Source organism: Heptranchias perlo, chromosome 32, assembly GCF_035084215.1.
Source record: "Heptranchias perlo isolate sHepPer1 chromosome 32, sHepPer1.hap1, whole genome shotgun sequence".
NCBI classification, from domain to species: Eukaryota; Metazoa; Chordata; class Chondrichthyes; order Hexanchiformes; family Hexanchidae; genus Heptranchias; species Heptranchias perlo.
Genome location: NC_090356.1, coordinates 13,362,065 through 13,387,593, shown reverse-complemented (window position 1 = coordinate 13,387,593; position 25,529 = coordinate 13,362,065). Strand labels below are relative to the sequence as shown.

The 25,529-nt window shown below is 40.2% G+C and overlaps 1 protein-coding gene and 1 long non-coding RNA gene across 5 annotated transcripts in view; one reads left to right on the top strand and one right to left on the bottom strand.

The window, feature by feature from the left end:
- mib2 (MIB E3 ubiquitin protein ligase 2) overlaps nucleotides 1-25,529 on the bottom strand; it is a 201,439-nt gene that overhangs the window by 73,734 nt on the left and 102,176 nt on the right. The window lies entirely within an intron of this gene.
- The window catches only part of LOC137301038 (uncharacterized), a 28,572-nt gene continuing 23,953 nt past the window's right edge, over nucleotides 20,911-25,529 (top strand). Inside the window, exon 1 of one of the 2 annotated variants that reach the window (XR_010958219.1) lies at nucleotides 20,911-20,993. This is a non-coding gene — a long non-coding RNA (uncharacterized lncRNA). Of the gene's footprint in view, nucleotides 20,994-21,110; nucleotides 21,212-25,529 lie in introns of those variants that run through there. The other variant, XR_010958220.1, reaches the window with a different exon arrangement.

The following is a 25,529-nucleotide window of genomic DNA, read 5'->3' as shown; positions in this document are numbered from 1 at the left end:
TTGTGTGAAATATAATTAAATACCATAATTATTAAAGACAATCTATTTAAAGACCACCCTAACTGTTGCAATTACATCAATCCATGATAGCATCGATACAAGTGATCACTGCATAGTGCACGTGAACATTAAGTCTCGTCTGTACAGCGATGACATCCTCCACTGCATAGTGTGGCACTACCACCGTGCTAAGTTAGACAGATTAAGTACTGACTTAGCAGCTCAATACTTGACATTCATGAGGCACTGTGGGCCATTAGCAGCAGCAAAATTGTAAACCATCACAATCGAGGGCCACATTACCTGGCGCATCCCAAGTCAGATCATCAATCCTGGTTCCATGGAAGTGTAGAAGAGTGAACCAGTAGCAGCACCAGGCATACTTTACAATGGTATCAACCTAGTGAAGCTATTACACAGGGCAACCTGCATGTTAGCCAATTCTGTAAGTGAGCATTGCCAAGATCAAAGCCATCTTGTGCAGTTCTCACTAGAAATTCAACACCTGAACCCCTGATTCTGTCTCCGTTCCCAGCTGTTCAATCAGGCCAAACAAGACATGCAGAACCTTGGTGTCCTGTTTGAATCTAACTTGATTTGCAAACCCCATGTCCAATTCATCACCAAGACCACTCATTTTCACCTTCAGAGTTTTACCAATCCATCCACACTTCCTTACCTCACCCCCCCTGCAAATGAAACCCTGACCTATGCTTTCATAACCAACAGTCTTAATTTTGCCAATGCTTTCTCTGTCCACCTCCCAAGCTCCATCCCACACAAACTCTAGTTCATCCAGAATTCCGCAGCCTGCACCCTGTCCTTACCAATGGAGATTGACCCCCCCCCCCCCATCCCAAACACATAGATTTCAAAATCCTCATCTTTGCCTACAAATCTCTATTTTGCTCTATCCTACCTCTGGAATCTCCTTGCTTGTAAGCTGTGTTCTCTTGAGCCTTATATACTCTGCATTCCCATGCTCCTAGCGCCTAACCTTCAGCCATCATGGTCCTGCACTGTGAAATTTTATTCCTCAGCCCCTTTGCCTTTCTTCATCTTCATGAACCTCCTCAAAGCCTATCTCCTCGAATTCTCCCAATCTTCGCTCAATTCCTCCCCTTTTATGAAGCACCCCAGGAAGTTTTGTTACATTATATAATGGATGGTGATAATGGTGGTGGCTGTCACTATAGCAGTAATGATAATAGTAGTAGTAGTAACATCAACCATTTGTAGGTCACACAGAGATCAGTTATATGATGGGTTCTTCATGCATTGTTCTCTTGAAGCATTTCTGGAGGTCCATTCCTTGCTCGTGAGAACTACCCTTACATTCCCTAAATTTACCTTGGATGAGTCTCCTGTGTTGTTTTAAGAATGGAGAAAAGCATATACTTGCTAGGCTAGATTTAGGATATATTTGGAAATGTCCTGCAAGGAAAAGGAGGTTATCTTTCCCTGCCTATTGACCGCAATATATAATAGAGGATTCACATTGGAGTGTGACCCCACAAGTATGGATCCAACCTTCTGTAGCTGTACTTTCTAGAATTTGCTGCCTCTGTAGTTAGAGTATTCACTCATATGCTCCATGGGTCCGAAATTATGGTAGTCCCAGGCAGAGGTGCGATGAAGTGGAACTTCCATCCACCTATAGCTAGCAATGCAGACCTAAATTGCAGGACGGGCGGCCCCTGACTGTATAGGTAAATCAGAGGCAACTGCCCTCAGTATTCCAGAAAATCAGAGCAGTGATCACAGATCAGTGAGTGAGGAGGAAACCCTTAAAGGGCCGAAGATTCAAAGATATTAACATTTATCTTCTTCCCACAGTGATTATAGAAGTATGATGTGGAGATGCCGGTGATGGTCTGGGGTGGACAAATGTAAGGAGTCGCACAACACCAGGTTATAGTCCAACAGCTGGTGTTGTGCGACTCCTTACATTATATAAGTATTTTTAGAAAGGTAATCAATCCCTGAGAGAATTTACTCTTTGCATCTTGGAATCTTTACAAAGGCCCACAACGGAACTTATGCCATTGCTCAGCTGGTGAGAGCTCCGTTAAGCCTACTGAGGGTGTAATGGGTGGGATAAAGCAGGCATTCCTCCAGCTATATCCCTAAAGCAGTCCTAGGATATACAAGGGCAGATGCAAGGCTCATTTGCTCCCCTGACTAGAATATAGGACACTGCACAAGCAGAGCAGAAACATATAAAAGTTCCACCCAAATTCCTAGTCCTCCCCCACACCAGGCTGAAATCACCTTTTCTGCCCTCCCCAAAAACAGGAACTTCTGCCCCCATGTGTTTAGTGTGTGGATGTTAACTCTGATCCTAGCTTGTTAAACTACCTTGTATTCTTTAACAATGACACTGACAATTTGATGTGATTGTTTCCTCCTACACCATCAATAAAGGGGAAATTCAGCCCATAAATTCAATTAAATCCTGAAAGTGCAGTAAATTGAATGTATGACAAATGTCTTAGCTGATTAAAAAGCAAGACTCCCCTCCCCCATCCCAACCGCCTCTCCTGCACCCTCCATCCTCACTTCTGCCACCAAATGGATTGAGCTCATGGATTTTTTTTGTCTTTAAGATTAAGGCCACCTGCTCCTCATGCAAGCCTCCTACACCCTCTCCCACCCTCTGCCCCTTGCTCTTCCTGCACCTCCCCAAACTCCATCCTGTTTCAGGAAAAAAAGGAATTGTTAACAAAAAAATCTGAAAAAGGATTCAAAATTTATTCTGCACTTGTACAGCACTAAATGTTACGCATGCCTATTTTGCAAAGTGTTAAGGACCATTAGTAGTCAAGTAAATCTAAATAATTTGCTAATCCTTTGCAGCCAAATTGGAGATTTGTTTCTGCTACTTGCACTTTCAGCACAGTGGTCAATTTAACTGAGATTTGAAGAGTCAAACAGAAGTTGGATAACACATTGCTGAAATATCCACAGCAGCATTTATTTTAAAGACGGTGAATAAAAGATGAGATATTAGAGAGTGTGTGCTTGACGTGGCATTGTCCCACAAGATCACTGCATTTTGTAACATTTAACAATAGAATGGTAGTGTGGCGGTTATGTTACTGGACCAGTAATCTAGAGGCTAATAATCCAAAGAACATGAGTGCAAATCCCACCATGGCAGTTTGAGAATCTGAACTCAGTTTCTAAAAAAAATCTGGCAATAACCGTAAAAGTGACCATGAAGCTATTGGATTGTCATAAAAATCCAACTGGTTCACTAATGTCCTTTAGGGAAGGTAACCTGCCGCCCTTTCCCAGTTTGGCCCATATGTGACTCCAGTCCCACACCTATGTGATAAACTCTTAATTGGCATAGCAAGCCACTCAGTTATATCATACCGTTACTTATTGGTTTAAGAAGGCGGCCCACCACCATCTTTCAGGGCAATGAGGGATAGGCAATAAATGCCGGCTTTGCCAGTGACACTCACATCCCGAAAACGAATCTTTAAAAAATGGGTGTGGTGCAAACATTACAGTATTTAGTATATTGAGTTTTTTTTCCAAAAGAATGCACAAGACTACAGAGCCAAACTAGCCAGACGTGTTCCAAACAGTCTGAGGTATGTAGAAGAATGGCCCCGACATGCCAAATTAAGCATCATCCACTGACTTCATGTCAAATAAATATTTGAGATGACAGTTAATGTAAATGGCCACGTAACTACATTCTTACAGAACCAAGGGGGAAGAGTTACAATGCTGCAGCAGAGAGTTTACTTTGGCACCAGCACAACTGGCCATACTTTAACTGTGACTGGGCACTTTAGCAGAGAGGTATGGCCTTTAGAACAATAGTTTACAATTCAGTGATTTATGTTTGCTACAAATGAGCACCATAATTAATTTAGTGATACATTAGTGTCACATAGGCACCTCAAAAAACAATGGTACAAATTGTCATAAATGTGATGGCGCAATAAAGAGAGACCAAATCACAGATCAGGAATTATACTCTGCAATCATACTGCAGCTTTTTGTGTCAATGCCAAGAGGTTTCAGCTATCATAAAAACAAAATTGGCAGTTTAATTTCGGAATCAAAGCCTGATCTAAAGACAAGTGGTATGACATCCCTTTCCAGAGAATCTACCTCTATAGGTCCAGCCCCCCCCACCCCCATTTCCCACCCACACTCCCCTCCCCCATCCCAACCGCCTCTCCTGCACCCTCCATCCTCACTTCTGCCACCAAATGGATGGAGCTCATGGATTTTTTTTGTCTTTAAGATTAAGGCCATCTGCTCATCAGGCAAGCCTCCTACACCCTCTGCCCCTTGCTCTTCCTGCACTTCCCCAAACTCCTTCACTTTGCCGTGTCGCCCCATCTCCTTCTCGGTTAATATTCCTCACCTTTTATTATTATTCTGTACCATGTTTTTCTTTCTTAAAATGTAATTATTTTCAACATTTTTAACATTATATTAATACATCAAATACTGGGATTGAAATCTCACTGTCTGTAAACAGTAACAAATGCATTAACCCCACTGTTGTTCTTCATTCAGGTCTGATAAATCTCAGATCCAATGGGTACTGATGTGGATCTTTTATCAGCAGGTACAGTTTCCTTTATTCTGTGAGATTATTGTGTCATTCTATTATCTCTCCAGGCCACATACAACTTGAACCAGGTATGCAGCTGTGCAAACTGCTGCCAGGCCCTCATTGGCACCACTGTGAACCAGCTGCTAGAAGAGGCCCAGCAGCCCAGAAAGGTCTGTCCTTCCTTAGCTCTGTGCCTCCCTACAATGCAACTGAGATCAAAAACTTAGCCACTGCTAAGGTGCCATGTATAGATGCTCCAATGCACTTTAGTATCTCTTTTTTTCCCCAATTTAAATTTTGGGTGATTATTCTGCATATCAAAAAGTGAGAATTATCAAACCTAGAGAATGGATTTTTTTTTAAGCTTTCTGGTACCCAGTGTTAGCATCAAGTACTTCGATGTCAAATTGCCACAAAATTATGGACATTTTTGAGCTCTGGTCTCATATCTACTAGGAATTGATCAAAACTTCCTAATTCTTTTTATTTAAGACAATTACTGTTGGCATATAGTGGAGGCTTTCATCCCATCAGTTTACGCTGGATTTTTACCCAATACTAGAAATGAAAGGACAGTGTTTTAACCCAGTAACCATACAATTCACATTTAACAGAGCCTTCCGTCTTGCTGATTTCCATGGAATCATGTGGAGTAAATGGTTTTGTAGATGGTAAAATAGATTTTGCTCAAAAGTCGTAAGGCAGCTGGTAACAGCAGATTTACGGTCTAAGTTACTGCCTTTTACATCTTGAAGTCTGGATTTTCTGAATGATGTTATTTTACAATCAGAAAATCGAAGCTTTAGTATCTACTTCATTTACAATTCAGGAAGATTGCTCGTTGGTATCATCTCAGATATGACTGATAATCACACACCCAGTAAACAATTTTTCCAATCTCAAATATCAGTCTGCACCAGAGATAAGATGAATGAACTCAATGATGAAATAAATAAAAACTGCAATTATTAAATATAGGAACATCCTGCTGGTTTATAAGCCACACATACACAACAATTGTGATGGGATATTGATCAAAGACAATAAACAATTTTTAAAAATTTAATGGAATATTGTGTCAATGTTCATAGTGCAGTAAACTTTTACCTAATGTATTTCCTTGATTTTTCAGAAACTTATTATAAGTTATTTAATACTGAATAAAATTACATTAATTTTCAGGCCGAATGGTTCATTGTATATTTTTCACCATCATGAAATATAGCATACAAAGCATTCTTCATGGATAATATATGAAATCATATTACTTTGTTTACACTGTTACCAACAACTGTCCAACAATCTAATCAGTATACCCCATTTTCCTTTATTTTAAAACTGGTGGGATTTAACTAGTGGTGTCCTCTAGGCGCCAGTGTTGGGACCATTGCTTTCCTCAATATATACAAATTATCTGGACTTGGGTATGGGGCACATGGACATGTTAGTAGATTGGTCAAATGAATTTTAATGCAGAGAAATAGGAGGTGATATATTTTGTGAGGAACTCCAGGGAGAGGACACATACACTACATGGTAAAACGTTAAAAAGAATAGAAACTTAGGGTTTCACATACACAAGTCTTTAAAAGTGGAAGGACAAGTTGATAAACCTAAAAAATTGGGATCCTAGGTTTCATGAATAGGGACAGAGTAGAATCAAAGAATGATACAGCACAGAAGGGGGCCATTTGACCCATCGTGCCTGTGCCGGATCTTTGGAAGAGCTATCCAATTAGTCCCATTCCCCTGCCCTGTCCCCATAGCCCTGCAAATGTTTTTTCCCCTTCAAGTATTTATCCAATTCCCTTTTGAAAGTTATTACTGAATCTGCATCTACCACCCTTTCAGGCAGTGCATTCCAGATCATCATAACTCGCTGCATAAAAAAATTCTCCTCATCTTGCCTCTGGTTCTTTTGCCAATTACTTTAAATCTGTGTCCTCTGGTTATCCACCCTCCTGCCACTGGAAACAGTTTCTCCTTATTTACTCTATCAAAACCCTTCATGATCTTGAACACTTCTATTAAATACCCCATAACCTTCTCTGCTCTGAGAACAACCCTAGCTTCTCTACTCTTTCCATGTAACTGAAGTCCCACATTCCTTGGTACCGTTCTAGTAAATCTCCTCTGCACCCTCTCTTAGGCCTTGACATTCTTCCTAAAGTGTGGTGCCCAGAATTGGACACAATACTCTAGCTGAGGCCTAACCAGTGACTTATAAAGGTTTAGCATAACTTCCTTGTTTTTGTACTCTATGCCTCTGTTTATAAAGCCAAGGATCCCATATGCTTTTTTGACAGCCTTCTCAACTTGTCCTGCCACCTTCAAAGATATGTGTACATACACCCCCAGGTTTCTCTGTTCCTGCATCCCCTTTAAAATTGTACCATTTAGTTTATATTGCCTCTCCGCATTCTTCCCACCAAAATGCATCACTTCACACTTCTATGCGTTAAATTGCATCCGCCATGTGTCCGCCCATTTCACCAGTCTGTCTATGTCCTCCTGAAGTCTGTTATTATCCTCCTCACTGTTTACCAGATTTCCGAGTTTTGTGTCATCTGCAAACATTGAAATTATGTCCTTAATACCCAAGTCCAGGTCATTAATATATATCAAAAAGAGCAGTGGTCCTAATACCGACCCTGGGGGGATACCACTGTATACCTCCCTCCAGTCTGAAAAACAACCGTTCACCACTACTGTCTGCTTACTTAGCCAATTTCATATCCATGCTGCTACTGCCCCTTTAATCCCATGGGCTTCAATTTTGCTAACAAGTGTATTATGTGGTACTTTACCGAACGCTTTTTGAAAGTCCATATACACAACATCAACTGCACTACCTTCATCAACCCTCTCGGTTATTTCATTGAAGAACTCAATCACGTTAGTCAAACACAATTTGCTTTTAACAAATCCGTGCTGGCTATCATTTATTAACCCATATCTTTCCAGGTGACAATTAATTTTGCCTAGAAAATAAGAAATGCAAATAAGTAATGCTAAACCTATACATATGATTGGTCAGGCCACATTTAGAATGTTGTGTCCATTTTGGATGTATTCCTTTTTTTTTTTAGGAAATCAAAGCCTTCCATAGGTTGCAGAAGAAATTCATTGAGATGAAATCAGGGATGAGAAGTTTTAGTTGTGAGGAGAAACTAGAATAACTGGGATTTATCTTATTACAACAAAGGCAACTAAGAGGAAATCAGATAGAGGTTCTCAAAATTATAATGAGCTTTGATAAGGCAAAGTCAGGACAAACTATGTCTACTGGTCGGTGAGTCAATAACTAAAGGGAATAAATTAACGATCATGAAATGAATGAAGGAAGACGTTAGGAGAGAGATTGTTAAGGTATGAAATGCCTTACCACAAACAGTGGTGGAAGCAGAATTCAGAATGGCTTTTAAAAAGGAAGTGGATAAATATTTGCAAAATATTTTTAAAAGGCTAGGGAATAAGCCTAAGCTCTTTCAAAGAACTGGAACAGGTGCAATGGGCCAAATGATGTGCTTCTGTGCTGTAAAATATGATTTCATTAAGGATAACCCAACATTTCAGTTTGGGGATCTAAGGACCTGGTATGGATTTGGCTATTTTTAAAATGGTACAATTGGTTAATTTTATAGACAGCTTCAAGTGTTCATTTTTTCCATGCTCTTAATGAGCATTGGCTGGCACCATAAGTCTGTATTAATCTGAACCAGGTACATTCAGAAAAATACCAATTGATCTATATTAACTAAATTTGGATCAATCATGCTGCAACTTTTCCTGGTTAATATCTTGTAAGGAGGTGTCAGAATGTTGGAAGTGGACAATAAACAGGGACATCTAGATATGACATCTATATATGATATATATCTATATATGAGAACCCTATAATAATCATAGTGTGTGCTAGTTTCCTTGACATAACCATGAACTATCGATATAATACTTTTATTTTTTATTTTTCTTTAAAAAGACCAGTATTTCTTGGGGTAAAAGCCATTCCATCCCATGAAAATTATAAGATTAATGGTATTCTTCAAAGCAATGATACAAAAATAATTTAGCAAAAGTATGACCTATCAAATATATAATTGTGACAGCCATGGACATTCATAGATTTTACTTTTGCTCCTCAGCAATATGAAACTTACTTTTGAAGTGCAGTGTAACATTTTTATAGTAAAGTAATACTTGCAGTGAAACATTTCAATGCCTCAATTCATTTATTTTACTCAATTAATATTCACTCCGAATGAAACACTCAATTACTAAATGGTCAATTGAGCCCAAAAATTAGCAAAGTATTGTGTCATGGTCAACTTACAACTGGGACTGTTCTGAGGCATGAGGTGAGATCATTTCTCAGGCTATTTTAACAGGGCTACACAGTTCCACTTCACTGCCTTGAAAGCCGCTGATTCCACTGAGGCAGGAGTCATCCTTGTTGTTGCGTTGATGGCCTCAGGGCAGCCATGCATCAGGACAGCATGATGTCATTTTCTTTGCTATTACACTTAACCCTTTTAGTACTTGTAGAGGCAGATTATTCAATGATTCTAAACACGCTTTTATATTGCTGCTAGGGCTGTGAGAGACCCATGACATCCAAGTCCTACTTTCCCCTTTAAAGCGTACGTGTGCGCCTTAGGTTATTGATGGAGGACCAATAAGAGGTGATTTCTATTTTCCATGCCTCTGTGCCTACCCTTCAGAACCCAAGAAAAATCAGATCTCAGTGCTACCATAGGCATAGAGCCTCCTTTTATTATCATGTGCCATCACCAGAGTATTATCAGAGTATATTCCAATCTGTTGGGCTAGAAGTTTGTTTAGGCCTGAAATAGGCAACAGCTCTGAGCTTGTCCCAAATTGGCCCTCGTCAGCATATTTTTGGTGAGCTGCGGATGCCAATCGGGCTCCAGAGGCAGCTCACCAGTTTGAAGAGGTCCAATTTGGGCCAGCTGCCTTCACTAGCAGCAGCCCTCAGTTAGGTCGTAGGAGAGGGGAGGAGACTGGGAGGACAGCTTCACATAAAGTTTTAAAAATATATACTTATCTTTTTGGTGGCAGCCTCCTGCGGTCCCTTTATATATCGCTGGTTAGGCCACATTGGGGTGCAAAAACCTGAGCGGACAAATTTCGAGAAAGGTCCTTAAATAGGAGTTTGGCCCCTCATTAACATATTCAAGGGGCCTAATGCCTATTTTAGGTGACCGCCAGGGATGCTGGAATATCGCCCGACCCAAAATGGGGTTGGATGTATTGTGGGTGCCCTTGGTGCACAGGACATAATAACCTCATAATATTCGACCTTGTTGCGTCTGTTTCTCACCCGAAAAACAGGCACAATAAGGTCTAATTTCTACCCACTGCATTCAGGAAATGCCCAAAGGATGTTAACAGTTTTGATTTAAAATATTTAGAAAGTAGATAGGTGCCTAGTTGTCACTGAGCGATGTTTTACTTAAAACAGACAAGATCCTTTCCTCCTGGTTTATCCTGTACCATTGTTCAGACTGACTCAAAAATTAAACTTATATAGGTTTCAAATTTGGGAAATTTTAGTGTAACTTTTGTAGGCTTGGCACTATAAACGTTTGCAGGAAGCAAACAGTAATACTAAAGAGCTAGCTTCACTATTAGCATTCCTTTGATTGCAATGTTTATGATTAATATTAAAATCCTCTTTTTGTTTAGTGAGTGCTGACAAACTCAGTGGAGAATTGGTTCAGAAGTGCTGAACCTAACAATGTGAGGGAGTTGAACATTAGCAGAGGTAGTCATTAACCCAGGCTGCTTCAATGATCACACAATTTTAACTGTGCCTGTCAATTCATCTTCCTCACACTGTTGGGCTCAGTATCTCCTCCAAGCCATTTTCTCCAAAAAGTTCTATTGCAATTCATTAGTGCAAGTTTTTTTTTAATTCAACACAAAATGGACAGAAATAATATTAAAAACTGATCACAAATTTTGTAAGTTTGATTTTTTTTTAAAAGGCATTGATGGAAAAACTCAAGAACTAAATGAATGTCTCCTAAAAAGAGGAACAATTGTTAGTATTTTAGGAGAGCAGTGCTCAAATGGAGACCCATGAACTCTGAGTGCTGCTCTCCCTGATTTACTTTCAATTGTGCTGCTGCTCTTAATGTACGCTCATCGAATCCCATTTTTAGAATTGAGACTGGTGGATGTCCACGATTTCAGCTTTTGAGCATCCACAAGCCGGGAACATGAAACCATGACATAGCAACATCACGTTACGGCCTGACATTCTCTTTGGGAGCAGCTATTTTGGACCTGGAAATATTTACAACATAATTATCCTCTCTGGAAACCAGCTCCACATATTTAGAAGCCAAGCAAAAGTGGCACGGATACTGATAGCAGCTCGTAGGATGCAGGCTAATTGGAGTCCCCGACACCATTGGAGGTTGGGCTGTTTGTTTTGCAATCTGCTGTCGATGACAGGAGCACTAGGTGCTAATCTCAGATTTATCATATATACATGTATTGTTGAATCACATGTTGGACAGCACATTGGCGTGTGCTAGTGACACAAGATATAGTATAGGGTACCAAAAATAAATACACTGCAGAGCAAAATTCTTCTGAATATTACTGAACTCTCATTTAAAATATATGCACTACATGAAGGAGCTGTAAGAGATTTCCAATTTGTCAAGAAAATGCCTGCTTTGTAACTGAACCTCAAATTATATAGGTCAGTGTCACACCACTGCCTTAATATCTTTGTTCCCCCTGGCGGATTTTTCTTAATGAAATTTCCTGATAGTCCTGGTGTGCATGCTGTGCCTTGGCCATGCATAAATCACAATGTGACAAGTTAGGTGATGAATCCCGCAATGACAGATGGCAGTCATATGGGTTCTAATATTCTGCTCCACTGCTTACAGCACTCCAGAGAACAATCTTGATGTTCTGGACTGGCATTAATTTCACCCATAAAATAGGATAAAATGAATGAGGTATTAATGCTGAATTTTTTCCTTCTAAACTAATTGGGTTACAATTTACAGGGCAGAAAAGTTCAAGTTTAACTCCCTCTCTCTTCCCCTGTAACAAAACAATATTCTGGACTTAGCTTGATAAACCATGAATAGTAGGCAGATTGGAAGAATGAAAAAGAATTAAAACAAATACACGCTTACTTAACTGCCTAGAAGAAATAAGTGTTAAAGACCATTGGTTGCATTTTCTAGCTGTGGGAAAATACATTAAACAAAGCACATCTAACCTTACTGGCAATAGTAATGTTTGAACGGAGCAAGTACAAAAAGAAAAACAGAATAAAACTGCTGTCTGCTTTTCTATATATAGTTCATGGACACAAGGCTACCTTATAACATGCACAGAGTAGGCTGTAATGTGGTGAAATTAATGTTGTAATAGTTCAAACCATATGCAACAGAATTACAGTTCAGGTCACTCACTGAAAATGGAAAAATGGTCCCATGTACTCCACCTCTATAAATTAAATAGAACACAGGATTGATTGCATTTCAATGACCGAAACCACTTCTACAAGTTTGCCATGCCTTAGATATTCTCTCGGTACAGTGCTGCTGGTCACTCCCATAAGCGGTCTGAGCATTTTACATTTAGTTTAGGAGAGCACCCATTATATAACTATATAATTATCTGATCCAGGGATGTAACAATAGTATCGCCGAGTGATTTGAAATGGATATTTATATCTTTCACATGTGCTCTCACGTGCGCCTCTCCAACTTTTCGAAGATGGACTGAGAAAACATTTGGTAAAATAAGGGCAAATACAAATCACTAAAATGCTTTATTTCACTGCAAGTAATAGTTACGATCAGGATCACTTAGCTCAATCAGTACAACTTGTCTTTGCATAATAATGAAAGTGCTACACGTGCCCAGGGTATCGTCTTCTCAACTTTGAACTACCCTTCTGCATGCTATTCTTCTGAGTCAGGAGAAAGCTTGCCTCAGCAGAGTTCTGTTATTGAGTTTTTATTAAGTTTTTTTTGTATCTATTGTTATCTTCCTCTGTTCACAACAAAAGGAGAGGGCCTATGCCAGACAACCCCCGTCAATCACCTGGGACCCCCCAACTTAATGGGTGTATGGTGTTTATCAATTACCAAGGTGAGCTAAGGACTTGCTTATTGCTTTCAATCATTGGGGCATCATGAGCTCATTAACATTTTAACCACCTTTCATCTCAGCGCTTTTATTTTAAACTTGCGTGAATACACTTTGCTTTAAAACCCCATCATTTAAATGCAACTCTTGTCTCTCCATATTTCACCCCAACATGTGCGGCTCATTTACTCATCCCTTCTGACTGTGCAAACGCGGTGATCGGACTTTCCTTGGAGACTGCAATTTATTTTCTGTATATTCCTCCACCCCATACAGGATTCACAGATCCAGCTAGTTCTCTTTTTGGTGCCACATAATGTCCTTTTTCATTTTAACATGATAATTCATGTAACAAAATTTATATTTAATAAATTAAAAAGTGTCCATTTTAACAGCAATTAAACAGAATAAAATACTTCAGCAAAATTCTCATACGAAGCAAAAATATCTTCACAAAATTTCTGACTCTACAAACCAATAAATCATCATTTTACTATTGCATTGTGCATTCTACTTCATTTCTCCTATCAAGATGCCCTTTCTAACTCTCCCAAAACCTCATCAGTGAGTGGCTGAGCCACTCACTGATGAGGTTGATGAGGCTGATACCAAAAAGATTCCAGGTTTGATCGCTAGTCTGCACTGAGTTGGCTGATCTCAGCCAATGTATCATATGGGACACTTCAACTGGCCACAAAGCTCTGCGTTACAAATGAGAAAATGGACTCCTGATCTCTATCCTGTGAACCCTACTGGACGTGAACATCAGGTGCTCACAAGATTGAGTGTTGTCATGACCCCTGTGGTAAAATAGCCACCCAACACTTGCTGGATTCATGCATGAAGAATGGGTATTTAATCCAGGTACTGGTGTGGAAGCATGCCCTTGAAAGGAGCCATCACCTTCAGGAAAGGAGGAGGGAGACAGAAAATGGAGGAAAGAATGCCCTTCCTTACTGATGATGTGGAGATGCCGGTGAGTCTTCCTTACTGAGATAGCTTAGTGATGTTTTATATCCCCATGGAGGATGTACGTTTCTTGCCAAATCCATTTCAGATGCTCCATTATGTCCTAGTTTTAAAATTACTAAAACATGTTAATTGAACTCCAGCATACAAATTCTTGTTCCGTCTCATTTCCCTGTAGATTACCAGCTTTCCCATTTTTCTACAATCTTTCTGTATCTTTCTACAGTCTGTAAAATACCTGAATTCTTGTAGCATCTTGGGGGGGTGGGGTCTGCTTACTTAGCAGGGATGGAATATCTAAGAACCTACACATATCTGAACACCTATTTAAACACTCTCTTAGTAAATTCTCACTATGGGTATTGCACTTCCCCTTCCTCTGAACGTTGTTCTTTCTGGGTTGTATCGCCGTTCCTTCATCGTCACTGGGTCAAAATCCTGGAACTCCCTTCCTAACAGCACTGTGGGAGAACCTTCACCACACGGACTGCAGTGGTTCAAGAAGGCGACTCACCACCACCTTCTCAAGGGCAATTAGGGATGGGCAATAAATGCCGGCCTCGCCAGCGACGCCCGCATCCCATGAACGAATAAAAAAAAAGTACTGGCAGCAGATGGTGCTGTACTATACTTCAGAGGATAATGGCATCTCTAGTGCTTTAGACTTTTAAAATATCAACACAACAGTAATCATTATTCAATATGGTCCACTTTCACAAGAAGCCAAAAACAAAACCATGAGAAACAACTGACGACATTAAAGTATTTGCAATCCACCCAGTTGCACAAGTGCAGGTAAAGAATGAAACCTTTCAATCGATAGGTCAGTAAAGCACATAAATGAAGCTGCATACTGATACTTCAGGGTTGGAACATAGAAGTTGATTCTGACACTCAAATTTATTTACATAATTAACCTGTTCTGCTACATTAGATTTTCCCCTTTGATGATGTACATATTTTATACTGAAACATGCAGCACAACAATATGCCATGACTGAATCGATGCCTTAAATCACTGGTAATATTTAACTCTGACAACACATTTGCATAACAGTTTGTAACAGATTTCTTTGTTCAGGAGTACTGTATCGTCCACAGATATCATAACGTGGTTTACAGTCACATAACATGAAGGGAGACGGTGATCAATTTCCCCCTGTACTATTGCAAGGGATCCTTCATCTCTCCATCCAGCCACAGCCATGAACTCCAAGTAGAAGCTGAATAATGCATTAAATATTCTTTCCCTTTCTAGCTCTCTGTATGCAGCTGCTTCAGCTAAAAGGGCAGACTTCTCCACAACGTCACCATCACCACTGTTGTTTTTTGCTCAGATCACTAGAGGCAAATTTGCTATGGAGTAAAATCCACAAGTTTAGTCCCCCCCGCCTCCCCTCTTCTACCCCTGCCTTGCCCAGAGTTAAGTTATCCAGTCCAGCTTCTAAACGCCTCCAGGAATTCTGTCAGTGCTGCTTTGACCAGACCAGCAGGCATTATTCAACCAAAATGGCACAACTCACCCACAGTGAGCAGCCAATGCACAAATACCAACTGCAACTACAATGCAATATTCAAAGCAGTGCACTTTTAACTCACAATTGCAAATATAGGTATTTCTTTTAAAAAGGATACAACTAGTCTATCTTAGAAGAAAACAATTCAATGCAGCACACGAGTTCTGTAAGACGTGGATTCGAGACCAAGGACAATGGATTCTGTTTTGACATTATGTTAAATTTAATATCAATTTGCTGTTGCACAATTTACTACTTATGTTAAATGGAGTAATCTCATCCCTGTCATATCAAAGATACAAAACACTCTTGTAATCTAGGGAAACATTATTACCATTGCAGTTGAAAGCAGTAGCTCAAACTGCTGACGTACACAGCTTTAGAAAACAATAAGCATATTTTAATAGGGACAAAATTAAAATGCAATCTTATTAAATCATTACTTATTAACAGTTTTAGCATGGACGACATTTATTGTAACCACAAATCTCGGAGGAGTTCTGCAGCCAGGCTAACATAACAACAGTAGTCTGTTTCTGTCAGATCACCAATGTATTCTAACTAAAGTTTTGCCCTTTCCCTTCATTGCTCAACCAATTTTTCACATTGTTCCATTATTATTCAAATATATTCCTATGTAGTGAACATTATTATTATTTCAGGGCTCAATGAACTGACGGTAAAGAGGTTTTTTTGCAACTTCAATTGTACAACTGAAAATTCCTTGGGGAATATTTTTATCTCCCTACAGAGGAAATTTTAAAAAATTGTTTGAAAGATGAATGTTGATACAGTAGCACTCCTTGCATGCTCAAATCTAGGTCAATTGTAGGACTATGGGTAGATTTCTAAAAATATACTAATTCCTCTTTTTGTAGTGTAAGTGTTGACATATATTTTAAAAACTGAAATTATTGATGTTTCCACAAACAAGAAAAAATGTGAATAAAATTTTTCTGATTTAAACTATTACATATGTAAGTTATTTTTCCATTTACTTCAATCCTTCAAGTTACATCTTAAATACTATTTTGCAAAGACCCAATGGTCTTCATTATAATGATGACAGATCTTAAATTCCAGTCACATGTTCCAGACAGCTCAGTACTTACTGCACAGCATGTGCTCTGGCAGTTGTGAATATTGTTCCCATTTGGTTTAAAGTGATACAGATTTAGTGATCAGGAGGGCGATTTTAAATCCCAAGAACAGGTGGGTTGGGGGTGAGTGGAAGTTGAAAATAGTTGTTTCTTGGGTCCTGACCGCAACCCGGCTTTATTTCTGGGTTTAACGTCGGCGTGTAAAAGTACAGGCTTCCCACTGGGGATGCAAAGTCTGAAAATGTTGCGGTTGCGACCCAAAAAAACAACTATTTTCAACTCCCACCCGCCCCCAACACACCCATTCTTGGGGTTTAAAATCACCCCCCCATGTATCAATTGGTCCCAAGAGGCAGAAACAATTTTTTTTAAACCTTTCTTATTCTAGGTCTGAACCCAGTCCAAGCCAACAGTTAAAGTCTCATCTCTCAATGAGTAATATCAGCCCAGATTAATGTAGCCATGAATTCACAACTCCAAAAACTGCTCTCTAATTTTGTACAAAATGAGGAATGGTAACTACCATTAAAATTGCAGACTGAGGAATAGGCGCTATGTCAGAGTAATGCAGGAACCTGTGCATTATAGCTGGCCTGTATTTTGATGCAACTTTTACCGTTTCTCAAAGGTATCTTTGATGAGGTGGGTTTGCTGGGAAGGCGGATCATTATTTAGAGCTGCAAGGAATTGAGAGTTGCCTGAGAAATAGAACAGTTCATGTTCTAGCCAACACTGTACTGGAGTCTATGTATACTGTCATAGGAACATCGCTCCTGATTGGTAAAGTGGCAGACGGATTTAGAACTATCCTGGAAGAATTTAACACTTCTGATTAAAAACATGACTTTTTTTTTTTAAGTTTTCCCTTTTTATGTCCATGGTTCCAGAACTCTCCCTAGGCTGCTGACAGCCAGCCACCAGAGCTGAAAGAGCACATCAAAGTGACATTTCTCTGATTCTCCTCTCCTTTATGTGGACAAGCATCTGACTTCAGTCAGCACCTGCCCATGATGGCATGGCTGAGGAGAATCAATGGTATAACCCTTTTCTACCATTCAGTAGACATACATATTTGATGTCCCATGCACTGTCACATAAGAATATAAGAAATAGGAGGAGTAGGCCATACGGCCCCTCGAGTACACCCAAATCTTTGACCACCAACATTTAATAGTTTGTCACCATTTAAAAAATATTCTGTTTTTCTATTCTTCCGACCAAAGTGAATAACCTCACATTTCCCCACATTATACTCCGTCTGCCACCTTCTTGCCCACTCACTTAACCTGTCCATTTTCCTTTGCAGACTCTGTGTCCTTCTCACAGTTTACTTTCCCACCTAGCTTTGTATCGTCAGCAAACTTGGATTCATTACACTCGGTCCCTTCATCTAAGTCATTAACATAGATTGTAAATAGCTGAGGCCCAAGCACTGATCCTTGCAGCACCCCACTAGTTACAGCCTGCCAACACGAAAGTGACCCGTTTATTCCTACTCTCTGTTTTCTGTCTGTTAACCAATCCTCTATACATGCTAATATATTACCCCCAACCTATTTGCTTAACTATACTTAGGATTTTGCTGCACTCAGAACACTATTACCCTTTCATGAATATTTTACTACAATAACAGGACTCAACTATTGCCTCATTTCATCGATTTTTCTTGAAACAAAGTAAGGTTGTTATCCCCATCTGTTGAGTCTCTGCTGCTGATCATCTAATCAGTCATCGTTCTGTCTCAATGCATCTGATATGCATCTACTAAAAACTTAAACAATTACAACAAATGATAAATGAACCTAATCAGAGGTACAGACCATTTGCTTTAGGCTTCTGAACACATGTTCCCACATAATGTTAATCTGTGAATCAGATTAATGAACATCATTAGTGTCCATTTAATAATATAAATCAGAAACATATATATATTAAAACAACAGGTATTTTGTAGATTTATTTATAATTTCAGTTTCTCTTCTTTTTATATCCCTATCTCCTGGCTCTGAACATTTTCTTTTCATCAGTGCTGCTTTATTTTCAACCAACAGCATATGTGTAACCATCTGCATTTGACATTGACTGCCAGCATTTTTAGGGCATTGCCCACAAACCAAAACTGGCAGCTGCCCCAGGTCCCCTCCCTCTCAGCATCCACCTCCTGCTATTGCTGCTCCAATCTACTGAATGCCACTGCACATTTAGGAAGATATGGAATTTCCTACCACAATGTGCAACCGTGCTCTATCCCCTGGAGGAGCAGCAGGAGGAGATAGGAGCTGGGAATGATGGTGAGGTTGGTGGAGGAAGGGAGTTGAAGCTAGGAGCAGCGCTAAGGGGCTTGTGGGATGGAGGACGAGGCAAAAGGTGGGAGGCATTGCTGAGGGGAAGTTGAGGAGCGTGCCGGTGTCAACTGCTGGAAGAGAAAGGAGAAGATTGCTACAATTAACTGAGAAGGGAAAGAGGAGAAGAGTGCCAGATAAAACTGGGGGGAGGGGCAGGGAAGAGGGTTGTAGGCCTATGTTCAGGATTGTTGTTGAATTGTTAGTTTTAATGAGTCTGTATCAGCTTTTTTAAAGCTGTTGGTCAACTTTTGCAGGTTGAAATCATGAAGTCACGATGAACCTTTATAAAACACTGGTTCGGCCACAACTGGAGTATTGTGTCCAGTTCTGGGCACCGCACTTTAGGGAGGATGTGAAGGCCTTAGAAAGGGTGCAGAGGAGATTTATTAGAATGATTCCAGGGATGAGGGACTTAAATTACATGGATAGGCTGGGATTGTTCTCCTTGGAACAGAGAAGGTTGAGGGGAGATTTGATAGAGGTGTTCAAAATCATGAAGGGTCCAGACAGAGTGGATAGAGAGAAACCGGTCCCCATTGGCGGAATGGTCAAGAACTTGAGGGCATAGATTTAAGGTGATTGGTAAAAGAACCAAAGGTGATATGAGAAAAATCTTTTTTACACTGCGAGTGGTTAGGATCTGGAATGCACTGCCCGAGGGGGTGGTGGATGCAGATTCAATCATGGCCTTCAAAAGGGAACTGGATAAGTGCTTGTAACGAAAAAATGTGCAGGGCTATGGGAATAGGGCGGGGCAGTGGGACTAGCTGGATTGCTCATGCATAGAGGCGGCGCGGACTCCACAGGCCGAATGGCCTCCTTCCGTGCTGTAACCTTCTATGATTCTATGAAAGGTGTGCAACAGAAGGAAATTCTTGCAGGACAAAGCTCATTTGTAGGTTTTTGCATCCTTGCCCCCACCCTCCAAGAGTGGCTCAAAAGCAAACTGGCAATACTGACTCAAAAGAGGTAGCGCAAAAATTCAAGCAGGGTTCTTCTATATTGAGAAACTAGGTTAAGAGCCAAGGGACACTATCAAGGCTGCAGAGAGTAATGTGGTAAATCAAGAATTGATGGTTAGTTCATGCCAACTTATATTGTAAGAGAAAGGGAAGATTGTAGAAGGTAAATAGACTTGTTATTTTGGAGTCATAGAAACAAATTCACTTGAGTAGGAGATGGTACAAAGGGTTTTGATCTCAAAACTGCAAGGAGGACGGGTACATAGCATGGCGCTGGAAGATACAAGAAATGCATTAAAGGCAAGTACTGATAAAATAGAGAGAAGAACTACTACAACATTTCTTTCTTCCTTTTCTTATTTGCATTTTGCTCTTTCCTTCTATGGTTTACAGTTTCTGTATTATTCCTTGCCAAGTATTTAATCATTCTTTCTCTAATTTGTGTCTGTCCTTTTCTTGTGTCTTGCTCGAGAGTCACATTTCTTGTTTTCCCTCTTTAACAATAGGAAAATTGTGCTTGTACGGTGAATAAGAAAATGCATCCGTCAGATGGATATTGGCTGGGATTCATACACAACCTTTTCTGTTACTGCACGCATGCCAACCTACGAAACTCAGAAAACTGATGACCAGCTTCAAAAAGCTGACACCTCAAAAAACAATATACAATTTCCCCTCCCTCTGCCCCCAACTTCCCAAACATTTAGCCCTGAACCCTCATCATTTTGCAGTTTCTCTCCCATCTGCCCCCTCACCTTGTCCAAACTCATCCCTTCCATGAGACTCTTCTCCTGGTCCCTTGGTCAGAAGAGCTGAAAGGACCAACTAAATGCCATATGTAACACTTTTATACATTTTTTTCTTCTTTACCCAGATGCTCCCAACTATACACAGTGTAAATCTCACCCAGGCAACCCCACCTCCACACTGCATCAGTCACACACCGATGACCTGACCCCACCTGCTGCCATCAGAGCTACCTATATTCCACATGAAACCAGGAAGATAATTTTCCCATTTTGTTAGTGGCTCTTTACTCTGTAATATTCAACTTCCAGCTATTGTGGAACACCTAGAATATTAATTTTTTTTACTATTGAAAAGCATGGCCTAGTGTTAAGCAGGGCTGTGCCATTATTTCTGCGCTGAGAGTGTACAACACATGCTGATTACCTGCTTATGCCTAAATCCTGAGGAGAATAAAAAATGCATGAGCCCCCCACAAGGCCACTTGTGGCCAGAAGAGCTGTGCCGTTGTGCATTGTGGGGCGACTCCAGCACAGCTAGAGAAGTCTAAATACTGCGCTGATGTTTAGAAGCGAACGCTGAAAAAGAACAGCAGACTCAAAACACTTCTGAGCTTAGTATGGGTAAGTACGTAACAAAGCTCTGCGGTTATGTCCCTTCCCCAAGCCACTATCTTCCAGTTGCTACTTGTGGCATTCTGACACAACTCAGCCTGAACTACTGCTGGAGAAATAAAAAGAAGCGGATTTTCTCGCTTGGATTGCACCTCGAAACTGCTAGTGTTTGCACAAAACGTAAATGGTTGGCACCTTTGTTACTGAAGTTACACAATTTTCAGTTTGTAAGTATATCAAAAATATGTTTCCATGCAATATTGGATACAGCTATTTATAAAATGAATCACACCTATATTAAGCTGATGTAATCACACGAGAGATAATCTTTAAAAACCTTAAATAACACATTTCCAGGAAACGAGAAAAATATTTTGTTTTCAGAATTGTTTTCACTCCAAAAATTGTAGTTATGACTCACATTAAGGAGTTCCAAAATCTAGTACCAATCACTGTTATATGGTATCTGCCATTAACTGATCTTTTCGTGTTCTAATGAATCTCACATTCAACTGACTTGATACGGTTAAGTATTCCAGTAAAATATGGCTGTAGGCATACAAATGGTGTGGCAGCTGGCAAGTTTAGTGAGTCGTGCTGTTCTCCATATTTCATAGCCCAGTTATTTTGTTTTGAACAGAACTAACCACAAGAACTCCAGTATTTCCACAAATCCTTAAAATGTGTTCCATGTTTGTGGAAGATTCTTTCTGGAATATCTAAACCAAGCCCAGGCTACAAATGTTTTATTAAGTATGTAATTAATCCCATGAAGAGGCACTGGTTACCTCCTATTGACGCACTAAATATAAAACATATTCAACAAGTGAAGTGATCTTGTAACCATGACGTATGAAGTTGAGTCAGTTGTGAAGGTCAGGGTATAAGCTGATTTTTTTTCTGGACTCCCAAGAGGTAGATTTTCATCTTCATTGACTGGGCAGTAATCTGGTGGAGCAGATCACCCGTCCTTTATAGAACCTGCCTGACTTTCATTCCATTCAAATCGCGGCCAGATTACAGCCCAGGTGGTAAAGACAAAGATCTACCTCTTAAGTCTCTTGGGGATATGGAGGGATTGGTCATGGCCATCAGTATCGTAGAATTAAAAAAATTCTGTACAACTGAAAGTAACTAAATAACTCAAAAGAGACAGAGTCTGATGGCTCAGTGGGCAAAGAATACCCTGTGGTATGGCACTGAGCCAAGTAAGGAAGGTCCCCATTTGACCCTTGTCTCTGCTAATATGACTGGTCGCATGAATGGCTGTAGGTGTGTTACAATTGGCCTGGACTTTGGGGAAGGAAAAACAGCCAAGGTTCCTTGTTTCTGATTTTACCCATCAATCCTTGCTGGAATCCCTATGTGCATGAATGTTGGCCAAGGAAGGCTTGGTTTCAATGACCAAAGTCCAGCACCCGACTGACATTCAAGGGACAATTTTAACTCCCCGTTCCCAATGAGAATGGGGCATGCTGGGTTGGGGGGGGGGGAGTTTAAAGTAGAGGCAGCGTCCTGCCCTCCAGCTTAGTGCTGCATTCTCGCCAGCAATAATTTTAATTCCAGTGTTTCAGGAGTCATGAGGCCCTCACCTCCTAAATATTCAAAAGTCAGGGTCCAACGATGTCAGTCAGACCCTGGCTAGATTTTAAGGCCAGTTATGTGTGCGTCGCACTGTGCCAGCCTCGCCAAAGAAGCCTGGTGCCATACGGGAGCAGTCCCAGAAGAGTACCAATAAGGTAAGTTACTTTAAATTTTTTTAAGTTTCCTTGTGGGACAGGAGGGGCTGGAGTGTTATTCCGGGCCCCACAAGAAAAACTTGGTCCTTGCACCAGGTTTCCCCCTGCCCGATTGTGATTCCAGTCAGACCCCATTTCTTTTCTTCTGTTTAGTTTTTGTAATAAGTTGTTTTTCTTACTTTTTCTCCCATGCCATGCACATTAACGATGGAAAGGCAGAATTTCTGAGGGTCACACTCACATCTCCAAGCAGTCAGATACAAAGCAGCATTGATAGCAGTCTGGGAACAGATTGCCTAACACCACGTCAATCTTATAATGTCTGAAAGCTATGCACTGTTTCACTTCTGAAACTAGGGTTGCCACCTATCTGGGTTTGGATTGACAAGTGTAGCTTTTGAGTGAACAATCAATAAATATCTAAAAAGTAAAAAAAGTGGATACCAAAGGTATGGTTTTTAAAAAACAGAAGTGAATGTTTTTCCCATGATGTGGTGATTTTAAAATTTCTTTTTAATCAGCTTCAAAGAAAACATGAGAATTCAACATTTTTTTTCAGTCCAGAAGATGTACATTGTGAGCAGATTCAGTGTTTCCCCACAGGGAGGATAAGTTGAAGGCGAGTCATTACCGAGCTGCTGCACAGCTCCTTTTGGTTAATTCAACAATAGCATTAATGGACGCTTGGGGGCAGGTTACCCCACTTTTAAGGCACAGGAGATACTTAGCCTGAGGAAACTGAAGAAGGAAATACAGGAGAAAAATCAGAAGGCAACGTAACTGAAAAATAAACATACTAACCTCAATATAATTATTATAGGCCAATTGGATAAAAAATCTTTCCAATATTATAGTTTCAAAATTTTTTTTTTAACCTGTGTAGTTCTTTAACCCCAAAGCAAATAGCTTTTCACTTCACTAGTTCTCATCTCCTGAGACCACAAAAGAGTGGAACTTAAAACTATGAACTAAATACAATTAGAATACATTAAAGACAAGTTCAATGCATATCAACACAAGGATGTTTCTATCAAAATTATATTTCTTCTTTCATAGTAATTCGTTAACAGGCTGGACAGACATTTAATAACCAATTGATTAAACTGGTTATCTTTAAAGATGAAACCAGATATGATATTGCATCAAGACTTATTGATGCAATTACTGGTCATGGATGGCAAGAACAAATCCACAGCAACTTTCTTAACTGTGAGTGCTTTACTTTTTACAAAGGAACTCACAATTCCCTATTATACGTAAGTATTTCCTGTTATTTTTTGGACATTCACAACTGGATACATCTGGTGTTTGCATTTAATTGAATTCATATATTAGGGTTTCAGACTGAAGGTAAATATTTCAAATGCCTGTCTAACACTGTAATTGAGAGCTAATCAGGCCTCCAACTTTTCTGTGGACCTAATGTGTTCCCTCATCCACTCAATATATTTCCAAGTGCCCTTCCTGACTGCCAATGTGCCTCCATATTAAATGGCACTTTCCCCTGCAATTCTTGCAGGAACTCTGAAGATGCACTTTGAAACTGATCATTCCATAGAATGATAATTGGTTCCAGAATATAAGAGAGAATAGGGCATTAATGCTGCATATATATTACATCTTTACTGCTGATGGCAGCCTCAATTTTGGCAGTATTGCTGTAATACAATAAGGCGCTGATATTGCCTCCAGTGGTATAGAATACTGGAGGAACTGTACTCTTCTTTCATATCAAGATGTAGCTCCTCCCCATACAGGCGACAGCACTAGATACTGCTAGGTGCCATTTTTCTGGTTGCGCATGGGCTTAGCGCTCAGCTCACTTGCATAGTCCAGCAATGTGACTTTCACATTGTTACCCAGTATGGAGCTTCCACTATTGAAGGAAGGGCCACAGGCTGAAGAAGAAAGTTGCAACTGCAGCTTTTAAACAACTATGCTAAGGGCAAGAGATCTAGGAACATTAGCAGGCTTGGCGTTTAACCTACTCAATCACTGTGGAGAAGCAATTAACAAAGCAAACAAGTGAAAGGCAAATTTAAGACGATTAGGAAGTGCTTCTTCATCAAAAGGCATCAATTTTGACTTTTGGGCGTCAAAACGGCGGAGCACACAACTGGTCGCTCGTACCCTCAGCGAAGTGACGACTGCAATCATGAGGCAGTGGCTTCATTTACATCAGCCAGCATGTTGCGGTTGCGTCAAATGGGTGTCCTAATGCAGCTCACCGGATTAAGGCTGGCCAATATTGGGTTGCCTCAGCCACCTACATGGTAAGTGCAGGGGAGCGGGGGTCGCCATCACAAGGTGCCGGGGGGGGGGGGGTGGGGGGGTGTCGCAGGGTGGCAGCAGCCCAGATTATTTGCAACACGCAAAGGAAATGGGACACTTCACTAAAAAAAAACTAAAGGAAAGTGAAGCCTTATGTAGCCATGAGGAAGAGAACAGTGTATGATGAGGGAAAGCACAATGGCTTCATGGGGACTTAGTTAGGCAACTTGCACTCAATAAAGGTATTTCAACACTTATAACATGAGTAATAGTCTATCAGACAGGGAAAGGTATAAAAAGCAGTTAGTGTTAACAAAAAGAAATATTAGACACGTTAAAATGAATCTAGAAAAGAGGATACCTTAGTGTAAACAAAATAATGGGAAGTATTTTTTTGCTTATGTTATGAATCGGTTAGAGAACAAACAGAGTGACTGGGGCAGAATTATGGGTGATGACAAGAGCACGGCAGAAGAGTTGAACAGATACTTGATATCAGCTTTTAACTGTGCGAGGGTTGGGCCTGACCGTTGTA